Source organism: Sturnus vulgaris, chromosome 1, assembly GCF_052056855.1.
Source record: "Sturnus vulgaris isolate bStuVul1 chromosome 1, bStuVul1.hap1, whole genome shotgun sequence".
In the NCBI taxonomy this organism is placed as follows: Eukaryota; Metazoa; Chordata; class Aves; order Passeriformes; family Sturnidae; genus Sturnus; species Sturnus vulgaris.
Window position 1 is genome coordinate 131,605,005 of NC_142243.1, and position 11,809 is coordinate 131,616,813.

Sequence of the window (11,809 nt, forward strand, 5' to 3'; positions counted from 1 at the left end):
TCTCAGCTGCACCAGTGTGTGTTTGAAAGCAGGAAGATCCAGGTGCTCAGGAGCAGGCACTCTCAGAATGCTAGTAAAGAGAATTGCTTAGACTGATGTTTTGGAGCTCACTGTCTCCGTCTCCTCCAAATATTGCTTTAGGTGCCCATGCTCTAACATAGTTTCAAGAAAATGGGGGAAAAAGGTCTAGATAAAATAGTCAAAAAGTGACTTTGCAGTAAAATATTCCAGATCACGCCAGATTAGCACAGCATGTCAAGTGAGATCTGCCAGGGCACTCACCTGAGTGCCAATGAATTTTTTGATCAATGGGAAAGTGGATGGAACACAATCTCTTAGGAATTGTGTAGACATCAAGGCACAAAGCAGACTGTAAACACCCCTGAGGACAGGACCAGAATTCAAGATAATTACTTGAGACTGGAAAAAAAAGAGTTTGAAAACAGTAACAACAAAGAAACCCAGCCTAAAAATCAATGAACATTAAGGACCAACCCAGTAAAAGAAAAAAGCAGCTACACAAATATGTATATATAAAAAAAAAATACCAAGAAAAGATAGAATACCTTGGAGTATTAAAGTCTGTTGTGGACCACAAACTGCATGACAGGACTACAATGCACTGTTGTTATAAGCAAAACAGATCACCATACCAAATGAACAGGACTGTCTTCTGCAGAACTTATGAAGCAATTAATCTTTTTGTCTCTATGTAGCTTGGGGCACTAAACTTTACCAGAGATGCAGCCACGCTAAGAAGAATAACAGGAATACTGAGAGATTTAGAAAATGTGATCTATCCATCAATGCAGAGTCAATTCAGAGTTTTTTTGGAATGAAAAAGAAATATAGGAGAAAATGATAAAAATTCACTATTGAAAATATAGTGAAAGATATTGAAAATATAGTGAAAATTATTGAAAATATAGTGAAAGGGTAGTGATATATAACTTTTCATTTCCAGACAGTGAAAGAAAATAAAAATTAATTTTCTGAAGGACAAAATATAGTTTAGATATTATGGAGTGTGCTCTTAACACAAAGATCAATAAGTATCAATAAGCTACCTAAGTTGTGGCATCTGCATTACTGAAGGTTTTAAAGATAATCTCAAGAAATCTATGCAGGGAGAATAACAGGACTTTTAGTTCTCCTGAGAACAGGACATGGATTAGCTTTCCTGTGAAAGTAACTTTCAACCTTGCTATAAAGAAAATTGACCTGACTCTTCTCACAGGCAAGGAGCAAAAGCACAAGGAGAAACAGTCACAGGTTCCAACAAGAGAGGTTCCAGTTAGGTGCAAGAAAATATTTTCTCCCTTTAGACAATTCAATGCTGGAACAGGTTTTCCAAAGGGGCTGTAAATCTCCAAGTTTGGAAGTATTCAAAGTTCTGCTGGCCAAGTTCCTGCTGCTGCTTTAACCATAGGTTTTAACAAATGACCCTCAGAGATCCCATTGAAACGCTAGAATAGAATGGAGTTATGGGGTTCTGTGATGCTGTGACTCCACTGTTAAACTTACACATGAAAAGGGAGTGTCATATCACTCTGTCTGTAAAATGTGGCTTTCAGTCCAGAGAAGAAAAACTGAAATTTACCTTATCTGCAGGCTGCATGGGATTTCTTCTATAAAATAAGTTAGTTATTTTCCATAATTACCTTCAATCTGTGTAAATGATAACCAATCTGCATTAAAATATCGAAAACCAATCTGCATTAAAATATCTTTCATCTCCTCACAGATTCCCTCCCCTTTCTCTTTAGAAAACCAAATTTATTAATATTTTTAATCAGAGAACAACACTGAAAAGAGCATTATCAAAAGCTGTCTTTGGGAAGTGACTTAACTGATTTGCCTTTGATCCCTGTCATCAAGCAATTAGCTTAAAATTTTCAATGTCAAAATGGCTGGAGAAAAAAAAAAGAAAAATTACCTTTTATTATATATTTTGGCAGATATGTTAGCCCCACACTTGAACTGAAATTGGCTACATTACTGTGAGGTAATTAGAAAAACTAAGAACCTCTTTCACTGCAACTTAGCTCTCTAGTGTGCAGGATTAGCTGTTTCCTTCATAGTTATTATAAAATGTGCTTTGGACACATAACCTGTTGTTTTCAATGGAGGATGAGAATATTGCTGTCTATCAGCTAGGATAAAAACGTGCTCTTTGTTTTTTTAAGGTTGCTTTAGACTCAGGTGAGGGTAGGTCCAGATGGCGTTTGGTCCAGAGCGATTTCAAGCAAAGCATTGGGTGAATTTCAGGTCTGACTACTTGCACAGCAGGTGATGGGGAGGTCAGCAGGCAGTCGGGTGTGACAGCAACAAGCTTCCAAATCTACCAGAAGGCCCTCTGCAGATTTTTGACCAGTGAATTGAGAACAGCACTGGTCAGTTAGGAGTGTGGACCATTTTCCCTTCACTGAATCTGTAGAGAGACAGTTAATATTATGTCAGTGCTGCTTTCCAGCAAAGTGAGGCTTTTAAAAGCCCCCAGGAAGAGACACAAACATGCAGAGAATCAATGATGTAAAAGACACTTGAAAACAGCTTTGAAAACTTTTTGAAGTTTTTGAAAACTTTTAGGAAAACTGTAGATCAAGATGCCTGCGTATGCAAAGACATATTTTTATAACCAGTTTGGAAATATCTGGTGTGATCACAGCACAGAGGAACAGGAAGAAGGTTCACAGAGGATTTCCATATAACAGTGAGTGGCACTGGAGTTTCAGAGAAGAGGAAGGACACGTTAAATGAATTAACTTGGATTTCCAGAAGTTCTCTGAGGGCTGCTTGAAGAAGTTAAATAAGTCCTGTTCAGGTGGCCTCTTTCCCAGGGGAACTGCAGCCAGTAGTAAGTGAAAACACTCAGGGGATTTCATTGTAGTCTGACTGCAAATCTTGAGACAGAAAACCTTTCTAGCACCTTCACAGACTTTGGCACAAGCTTTTCCACAGGTACAGGTTTTGGGCCAATTTGTGAATGCAACAAAAAGAAGTTTGATGTGCTCCTTAATACATGCCCAGTGCCTGCCTGTTCAAAATGCAGGGAACCAAACTAACTGAACTACCCTGAGGGACCATCACCTCACAAATCCATCCTTATGCTCCCACAATGTTCAGAACATTATTCTGAACTCAGCACTTTCTATGAGCCATTTTGACTTAGTCTGGCAGGTAACTAAACCAGAGGAAAACACCTGCTCCTGGGTGAACAACTTCAAGCAGCTCAGAGGGGGCTCATCTGCTCAGGGTCAGTGCCAGTGCAGCAAAACAAATTACAGCAGAGGTCCAGGAGAGATGGAGGATGACAAGAGAACTCTTCATAGGGAGCTGAGTGACAATTCTGCTGCTTAACAGATCTCAGACACATTTCTTGGAGGGTGGTGGCTCCTAGGTAACTTTTTCACTCCAGAAACTGTAAAGACAACATAGAGTAACCAGCTCAGAGTTAGACATTCAGCTTTTAGATGCTTACATGGGTGTATATATAAGGGTGGGGTATAAAAGTAGTCTGAATTCTGTCTGCTTTTAAAGTACTGAGATCATGAGGCTCCTGTACTTAGTCTGGGAACCAAACATGCAATTGTGTGGACACACAGACATACAGAAGGTAAGTGGAATTGAAATTTGGCTCACTGGGGCTTGGAAGTCTAGAGTTTATCTCATTTATACAGTGAGGCTCTGACTGCCTTTTTAAATCAGTTCCTCACAGTCAGATTACTCACAGGTACTTAAGTGAGAACAGTCTCAGGCCAGCTAATTGTGTGAATTAGCTTTTCTTTTGCCATGACCTATACTGGAGAGCAAAATCTCTTCAATCAACTGCAAAAAATCTACTGGACCCAAATGTGAGGGTTGGAAAAAACCAATAAGCACTGGAAAAAACAAAAAAACTATGAGAAAATGTGAAATATAAACTGATTCTCAGCTTAGAATCTACATATTTTTTTAGAATCTTTATCTCCTCAAGCTACACAATAGTCCTCTGAAGAGAAGCAGGTTTCAAATGAAAACTGTTTCTCCTCTATTGAATAAGAAACCTTTGTGCTAAGAACGTGACTTCAGGAAACAGTAAGTGATGCTATAGTCACTACAGACACAAGAATATGGCTTCAGAACACAATCAACTGAGCAGGAGAATGTGGGTGTCACCCACATGAGTAGGTGACAGGCAGGTAGCACCCTGCTTTTTTTTAAGAGGAAATTCTCCTATGCATTTTATCACACCTGGAGGACAGCATCTCCCACTGTATTAACAGGTTATGGTGAGGCCTTGACTCATTTCCGACCCAGAAAGAACATTGCTGACTCACTGGTGTCCCAGAGCAGACTTATTTTAGCCTGACAATTCTTGGAGCAGAGCACAGGGTGATCTGCAATGAAACCTTTTGCCTGGGGCTGTTATTGCCAAAACAGGCAAACAGGAAGGTAGGAATTAGAGAACCTTTTAAGTCAACAGCAGCACTAAGTGGTAATGTCATAGGGCAGCACTGAGTAGTAATGTCTTCCCCATTTGAACCTAGCCTACTTTTATCACTGCAAATATATTTGAAATAATTATATGATTTGGACCTGTGCAATGGGAAATAATCACAATTAAAATAAATTATGCTGCCTTAAAACACAAAAATTACTTGTCTGTCAGTGTGGTTTTTTTCTAGATTTCCTATTGACCTGGTACCATTCATTTGGCAGGTTGCAACTGGTGTGTGGAGGCTAGACCTGATATTTGAGGAAGCAGAAAATACTTTATTCACATGCCAAAACAGATAAAGAACTTCCACTCAAACAAAATAGGAAACACAAGTTTAGAAAATAGGAAAGACAAGTTAATTTTCAGGACTCGAGTATTTCAAGGATGGGGGTTTTCTCTCTGCCCTTTGTCTTCACAAGCAGCAAATTTAACACCAAGTATTGATGTCATTCATAATCAGACTTACTACACATTAGGCTATGTCTGTAATGATGCTAATGCACCTTGTAAGTCAAAAACAAGCAGCCCATAAACCCCAACATTTTTTTTAACCACTTGTAGGTTTAGAGGCCTTTGCCAAGTCCACCTTACAGCCTGTCTCCATTAGTTGCTCAAAACTGACTGATAGAGCACAATTCTGGCTGGAAATAAACTATATTACACAGCAATTTCAGTTCATGGTTGGTAGCCATGGAAACACCAAGCAATAAGGCTTAAAAAAGGAAATGGCCATAAAGGGCAAAAATGTGCATCTTGAATCCAGACAAGTGGGATACAGAGGAGTTTTTGTTTCTTCAGAAAGAAATTTTTAGTTTCTGTTTTAAGGCAATTAACTTCTTCCTTTGCTCCATAAAAGTTAACCTTCGTATATTTTTTAATATAATGTGATTTTCGTGGCATGTTCAGTATTTCTCAAGCCCAATCCTGAGCTTCTTCATCTGTTGCACATCCTGTAATGTTAGCCTCAGTTCTCCTGCCTTTAATGCTTTTGAAATGTGGGTTTAAATCCTTTCAAAGTTTTTGAATCACTACTTTCATTTTTTCAAATTGATAGTGCATTTTTTGCTCTGTGGGCAACATTAAAAGTCCATGAAAATCAAATGGACAAACAGCTGTCTTTCAAAGAACTGCATAAATTAAATACAAACAAACCAGCAATCTGTTAAGCCTGTCAGTTTCTGTAATAGGAAATAGAGATCATTAACTTTCTTAGGTGATCTTCATACAGAAGCCTAAATATTTGATTTTATTTTTGTTGTTCTATCCAAAAAGCCAGCTGCTAATACAGAAGAAAATTATACTGGTCTGACATGATTTGCTCTCAGGAAATCCAAATCTGCTGCTGCCCATCTCTAGTTGCTTTCCCACAGCTTCTAATAATTTCATTTTCTGTTTGTTTTTCAAATTTTTTTCCCAGTGATTGAAGTAAAACTGACAATAGAATAATTACTGTATTATGTCTTGTATCCTTTTTTGTTCTCTTTACTAAATACATAATCCATTCTCCCCAGGGGCACAAAGTTGTTACCAGTTCCAAGAGACTTCCTTTCTTTATGTTGTCATACATTATCTTAAGATAAAGTTTGTCAGATCAAGTGAGTTAAAAACATCTACTTTAGCTAGCTTGCTCTCTAATTTGTAATTTCCATAGTGCACTCAGAGGTCTTACCCCTTTTTTTGTCCTTAGCTGTATTAGGTCACAGCTGACCTTTTTGATGAGGACAGTCTCAAAACCATATACACAATTTGCCTTCTTGACATTCTTTGTCATTCATTTCCTGTCCATTAGCCAGCAGAAAAGTATGGACTTTGGTCTGTCTTCCTCTTCTTCCTCGTAATATAGTGATTGAAAGTTCTGAGAATTCCAAATCATGTCTGATGCTCCTTCTGATGTGTTCATACTTTGTCCTTCTGATGTTTTTACTTGCTCAGTTTATCTTTTTATATCCATCCTTAGTGCTTCAGGAGAGATGAGGCAAATAACCTCCAGTTAGGTGTCTCCATTAAACCCTTCCAAAAACACCCTTCCCCAAAAACACCTTTTAGCACACATTCACCAGTGAAGTTCTACTCTCAACAGAAATATATTTAATTAGAGAAAAAATTGTATTTCCTTTCAGGAAGAGAAATAAAATTAAACAAAAATTATTATTTTTTTATTTTTTAAAGATAAGCTGAAACTCAAAATCTTTTGTTTTTCCTTAGTCTTTTGTTTGGTTTTGCTTTTTTGGATTGTTTTGGTTTTTTCTCAATATAATCTACATATATATAATCTACTGATAATTTTATTAATTATTTTGTGGAAAACTGTATGAAGTTTGATAAGTTTCCTTTTCACTTCACATTGCTTCAATTTCATAAATGCTGTGCTTAAGGAATATATTTGCAGTTAGATGACAGTGGCTTTTCTACTGGTCATCATAATACTGTCACACTGAAAAGACAGTCCTACCTTAACTGAGATTTTTTTGGAACATACAGTCATAACAAATATGTCAGGGAATAGATTTTAGTGAAACCTATTTGGTATCTTAAGTGGCCACTGCAAAAATTCTTCACGTTACTATATTTGCTTCTTCAACAGTATTGATTAAAAGGAGATGTTATTTCACCAGGCAGGAGAGCCTTTGATTTCAGTTTCTAAACCAATCCATAACTATCAGCACATCTTATTTACAACTCCTTCTACTCTAAAATGTGATTATTCACACAGGTTACTAAATTTATTTTTACAGCACATTTCTAGTTCACTATCACACTCACAGGACGTTAAAGGAATAGGAGGCCAAATGAACAGGGTAGGGCAGAGTCATGAGCAGAAGTAGAGTCTTTGCTCTGCTCTTTCTCAGTCACCAAAAAATTCCCTACAGACTGTAAACATGTGGAACATTCCCTCTGGAAGTACACAGGGGCTGTAGGGTATTACTCAAATGCAACTTAAGTGTTCAAACTTATAAAATTTCCTCATGAACCACTGAGAGCTCAGAAGATGCCATGGAAGGTTTTTTGCCTTGCAAAAGGGGTGAGGATGCAAATCCTACTGCCCAGGTTTGACACCTGAAGTTAAACTGCCTGAATTATTGGTTTGAAAGCAAGTTTGCAACCTACCTTCCTCGTCTGGAATGCATTTTTCAGGATGCTGGATATTAAGAATGTCAGGGGGTTTGGAACTGGATGATCTTAAAGTCTTTTCCGACTCAAACCATTTTATGATTCTGTGATTATGCTGACAGATGGAGAGTGAAGTACACTGACTTGAGAGAACAAGACTGGTAGAAATTAGTGCTGATCTGAAATGCATGTTGATAAAACTTGTTGACCATAAACCACATCTTTGCTTTGTAACTCTGGGCTTCAGTGTTGCAACTTCTCATCTTGTAGATGGAAAGATAGACAGACACCAAAACTCTACCCTGTGTTTTTAAACTTTTTTATGTATTGATGTTCTTTGGACTGCAAACTGTTCACCAGTGAAATCAATACCTGGTTCACAAGACTGTCTTACAGCAGAGCTTCCTCATGTGTCTTTGTACTGTTTAATTCTGCAGAGTATCCTGGAATAGTTTATTTGAAAGCTGTTTTATGTAAATAATTATACAATTGATTTCACAGAGTCACTCTAGCAGTTGAACAGTGTTCAGAGGCAGGAAATTCCCTGTAGACAGCACATCTCCCAGACCTAACTGTGGCAGTGTTTGGAAGAAAAGTTTCAGTGATCCTAGGGGATTTTTATCTGACATGGAGACTGCAATGCTGCTGTATAATATCTAGCTTGAAAATAAAGGCTGAGTATCTGGGGCAATCAACAGCAGAAGTTAGATTCCCCAGTGGCAATCTAACAGCATGCCAAGACTCATTGCTCCCTTAATTCCAAAAAAGTCTATATTAGTCTCATAAACCAAACCATAAATTCTAGAAGCACAATCTTACACCCATGGTATATGTGAGAGGTAACTATGACTTTTCTGTTTTTTTAATAGGTTTTATGTTTTAGTAATTTTTTTCTTCCAATACATCCACATACATATTCTAACTTTCTTTTCCTCACACTTCGCCCTTTGTATGCAAAGCTCCGATTGGATTAAACCTCACAGAAAATAAGTCTTCAGACTTGCCAGCTGAAGAGATTGGGCCCTGAAAGGAAAAAAGACAAAATCAAACTAGAGTAGATCTGTAAGTCAGAAAGTCTGGGTAAACCTCTCCCTGGATTGCTGAAATGCCACAAAGAATTAAAAACAACAATAAGACATTTCCTGAACGTGCTACAAGGGTTAACTAAGTTGTTTCATAATATCATAGAACCATAGAATGGTTTGAGTTGAAAGATGTCTTAAGGATCGAGTTCTAATTCCTTATCAAGGACATCTTCCTTGGCAAGGACATTTTCCTCTACACCAGGTTGCTCAAAACCTCATCCAACCTTGAACATTTCTAGGGTTGGAACATCCACAGTTTCTCTGGGCAACTTGTGCCACTGCTCCATCATTCTTATAGTAAAGAATTTCTTCTCTATTTCCTTCCTAAACCTACCATCATTCAACTTAAATCTCTTATCCCTTGTCGTGTCACTACAAAACGTGGTAAAAACTCTCCTTTCATCTTTCTTTTAAGTCCTCTTTATGTACTGAAAGGCCACAAAAAGGTTACCCCAGAGCCCTCCCATTTCCAGGCTAAACAACTCCATATTGTTTAAAGTAAAGAAAGATACTTAATGATGTCTTTGTGTGCACAACTTTTCATCACATTGGGTCAGTAGCACCAAAGCCCAAACCAAAACCCAGATCCACTCTTCATTTCAAGCAACCTCTCCTTCACCTCAAGTTCTGAACCCCAGCCTTTGCTCCATGCTGTGGTGTGTGACTGGTCTGTGCTGGAAGACCTCACTCCCATTCACAAGGGTGGATGTGGCTTTTCAGGTGACATGGAGCACATCAACTGATCCATGTGCTCCAGTGCCCTCCACAGCAGGGAGAGAGGAGGGAGGGAGGGAATGACATCCTTCCTTTTTTATGACTAACATGGGAGTTCAGTGAGTGATCCATGAAGTGCTGAGTTTCAAGCATGGCTTTGTTCAAGCAGTAATTGAGATTGGTCACTGACTGTTCAAACACTCTTACACCTTCAGGGTGAGAGACTCTGCCACTTCAGAGACTAATCAGTCAAAAAGAGGAGTTACAGGGTGGTTTCAAGTTGAAAAAAATGAGTTTGTGTAGCATGAAAAATACTATGGAATTCTGTAGTGGCAAAACGAGAAAAAAACAGAATTAGGGAGCAGGGCTGTAGCACTGAAAACTATACAATGAAAACTACAATGTACAAGTTCAGGCTCAGGGAGTCTGACACAGGCACTGGGATTAGAGGGTCAGTTCTGAAAGCCTATATCAGTCCCCAGGGTAGCCTTGGGATGCAGTGTGCCCCACAAAACCACAGCAGAGGAGGCCACTGCGCTGACATTGTGATGCTTTATAGCCCTCTGCTAGGCAGTCGGTGTTTGTGGAAAGGCAGGATGAGAGCAAGACATGGGTGATGACATTCAGAGGTGGCAGATTTCACTCTTGCTGCCTTGGGGCTTTAAGTTTCTTGACTGCTCTGGGATTTACGGTGCCTCACACTCAGCTCATCAGGGGCCCACCACCCAGCTGAGACCTGCATGTCAGACCAAATAGAAGGACAGATGTCCTGCTCATGAGAATTAATTGTAGTAAGATGGGGTGAAGGAACAGGTCAATAAACACCAAGATCACACAGGATGTCATTTTGTGATTTGCTCCACACCAGTCTTGGCCTGTGTGCACCAGAGGTGTGCTGCTGCAGGAGGACCTGCATCTCACCTGTGCACAGAGCTCCCTGCACACACATCTGTGCTGCACCTCACCTGTGCACAGAGCTCCCTGCACACACATCTGTGCTGCACCTCACCTGTGCACAGAGCTCCCTGCACACACATCTGTGCTGCATCTCACCTGTGCACAGAGCTCCCTGCAGGCACCACCAGGCCACACCAGGCTCAGAGGCACATCCTACAGGTTACAGGTCTGACAGCCACCTCCTCTGCCCATGCCACAGCTGCTGCCCTAGTCCCAGCCAACACAACTAACCTTGCCCCCATCACCTCCTGGGCAGTCAGATAATCCCCAGACACCTCTCCTTTTGTGTCCTTTTGGAACAGAATATGGTTTGAGCACAACCTGCAAAATGAAAAGCATAGTTTCTGCTCTGCTAATGCAAGTTTTTTTCATTTTGTGCACTAGGCTGAGAAAATACTTTGTGCTCTTAAAGAGAATGAAAATAATAAATAAATCCACAAACAAAATGCACCTCGTATACAAAATATCAATCAGGAAACAATATATTGGGTGAATGAAAATATTGCATTTCACCAGAAATTACTTGTTTCATTCTGATTTTGACTAACTCAAATTAAATGAAATTAAAACTTGCTAAAGAAAGGTAATTTGAAAATAGGAAACATCAACACCAAATATTATACTGCATCAAAAGATTTACTCCCTGGCTATTCTTTTAAGAAAACTTTGTTAAACCTACTTCAGCATTTCAAAGATAGAACATCAATTATAATGTTGCAGCTTCAAGAGCACTTGTATTGTCTTCATTGCATGAATAACAGCCATTCTACAAGTAGTGGAGTGCAGACAAGCTGATGAATCTTACTCCAGAGCAGGAAGCCACATTACTCCATTGCTTGCATTGGGAATTTCTAGCTTGGCCCCCACTGCACCTTATAGATATGAACAAATTCTCACAGAATAAACTCTGTACTCAGTCTTCCACGCTGAATTTTTCCCAAATAGAGGAAACATACATTTAGTTATGTGCCTAGCACATATTTGGACGTCACAGGTAAAAAAGATTCATTTTATCCAAAGTTGGGAGCAAAGAATTTAGAAATGTTCAGGTTTTAGGGATCTAAAACTGGCATTTAGAGGAGTGTAAAAGAAGAAAATATAAAAGCAAAGAAGTAGAGACAATAGACTGCCATTTTGCATTCTAAACTCAGGTGATAGGATGAATGTTGTCTTGTGGTGAAAAGGAAGGTCACATTTGGTTCTGTGACAACTTATCTGATGCTCCATACCACAAACATTTTAGCCCTATCAGTAGTGTCCTCCCTGCAGCATTGAGTCATTTTGCCTTTAGCAATAAAGGAAAATTCTCTGTCAGCTGGTGAAGGTTTGCACTTTCATCTAGGTCTGGAGTAGGAAGTGCAGCTGATTTCATTAAGGACATGTGGTCTTTCAGAGATAGCTAAATCTTCTCCAAGGAGGCAGACAGTTCAAAGCTCCAGTTGAGAGGTTTGATATGGAAGAT

The 11,809-nt window shown here is 39.1% G+C and overlaps 1 long non-coding RNA gene across 8 annotated transcripts in view; it reads left to right on the forward strand.

Annotated features, from left to right (window-relative positions):
* The window catches only part of LOC148225527 (uncharacterized), a 183,075-nt gene that overhangs the window by 113,696 nt on the left and 57,570 nt on the right, over nt 1-11,809 (forward strand). The window lies entirely within an intron of this gene.